Consider the following 1,801-nt stretch of genomic DNA (forward strand, 5'->3'; position numbering starts at 1 on the left):
CTCCCCTAGCAGCTCCGCACCCACAGGAGGCTCTTTCCAACCTCTTATTCCCGCAGGTGCCTTCAAAGCTCTGGGCAGCAGGAACAAGAGCACCACCCAAGCTTGCTACTATCTGATGGCACCAGCAAGTCACCTCCCTGCAAGCCCATCCCAGCTGCTGCAGTCCGCTGTGCCAGAAAGGCTTGTAGGGTGGTGACTTGCTGGTGCCATCAGATAGTAGCAAGCTTGGGTGGTGCTCTTGTTCCTGCTGCCCAGAGCTCGCAACCACTGCCTGAACACTGCCTTTGCTTTGCAGGGAAAACAGCAACGTGGACCCAGAACTGGCCGTTCTGGCTCAGGAGAAAGTGGCATTAGCTGCTGTGCGTCAGGCAGGGGCTAAGGATGCCTTGACCCGGCCTTGAATTCCCCCCATTCTTTTTGCTGGACTACCATGGTCCACGCAGAAGAAGGCTGTTTCAAGATGGTCAGTAACATGCCCCGTGAACCAGAAGCAAAAGGGCATTGATTGTGGGCTCTGGAGCCCTGCCCTGTTGTGAATGGCGATCAATAGTTACCAACACCAAGGAGGACCCCAGGGGGAGGGGGGGGGGGATGCACCAGGTGCTGCCCTGGCCCCAGCTGGGGTTTCTCTGCTATCTCCAGTGGAGATGCGTGGATGTGGGCAAGCAGAGGCTGTGGCCCAGGTCATGGGCACTAACCAGCTTGCACTGTAATACCACTCGTATGGGAAAGCCTTCGTCTGCCCCGTCAGGGCCACGTGGCTTCTGCCACCAAGCAGGGCTTCCCAGAAACCCAACAGCAGTGCCTCCACCACAAAACCCTGCACTTTGCAGCTGCTCGGCACTGCGCCACCTGTCCCCAAACAGCACCAAGCACTAGGTGCACTGTGCTATCGGTGATGCATGAGAGCCTTGCCTAGGAGATCGACCGCTCTTGGCAGGTCTGCTACTTGCATTTTTAGCAATCAATAGTTTGTTGAGTGGAGATAAAAGCCACAAAGGACTTTTACCAAAGTAAATGAGCTCTCACACTTACTCCCCAGCAATGAAGGTCAATGTAGTAGGATGCTATTTTTAGTAAAGCAGGGGCACATTTTGCTGCATGATGCTTTAAAAGGAAATACAGAGGTGTCAGTAAAATGCCAGGGGTTTCTGCTCAACTTTGTAACTAATCACTTTTGCCACCAAAGGGTGCAGAGTGGGAAACCACAGGTACGTTCCTGATGGCAGAGTTGCTGATTCAGATTTCTGCTTGCTAGGGTCATTAACTGATAGGCAGCTTGTAACAAACTCATTCACTCTTGTGAATTTTATGATGAGCTTCTTGATGATGCCTCATTTTCCTGCAATCCTGTTGAAGATTAATCAGTTAATCGCCCCATTGACCAAAGTAAAACCTCAATAAACTTTTATCGGTGCAAAATCCGTGTCCTGAGCATTCACAGATTCAGCTGGGCGCCCGGAGCTGCTGTGCAGCAGAGGGCTGGGCCCTGCCGCCACCCGTTTCCTCCTCTCGTCCTGGAGCGTTTCCAGCTGCCGCGCTGTGCCTGAAGGAGGGCCTCTGTGCCCGGAGCCTGCGAAGAGCAACTCTTCGTCACCTAGCTGGCTTAAAAAGAGATCTGCCGGGTGCCCCAAAGCCCGCCCGGCTTCGCTAGCAGCCGTGTGAGAGGAGCCAGGGGCCTCCCCCGCCCCCGCCCCCGCCCATTGTTTTCCGGGGCGAAGGCCCCGGTGAGCGGCGTGCGCCGCTTCCGCCCCCACCGCCGGGCCTGCCGCCGCCTCCTTGCCCAGAGCACGGGAGCGGG

The sequence above is a fragment of the Gavialis gangeticus genome, unplaced genomic scaffold, assembly GCF_001723915.1.
Source record: "Gavialis gangeticus isolate Ggan-Ray unplaced genomic scaffold, GavGan_comp1, whole genome shotgun sequence".
In the NCBI taxonomy this organism is placed as follows: domain Eukaryota; kingdom Metazoa; phylum Chordata; order Crocodylia; family Gavialidae; genus Gavialis; species Gavialis gangeticus.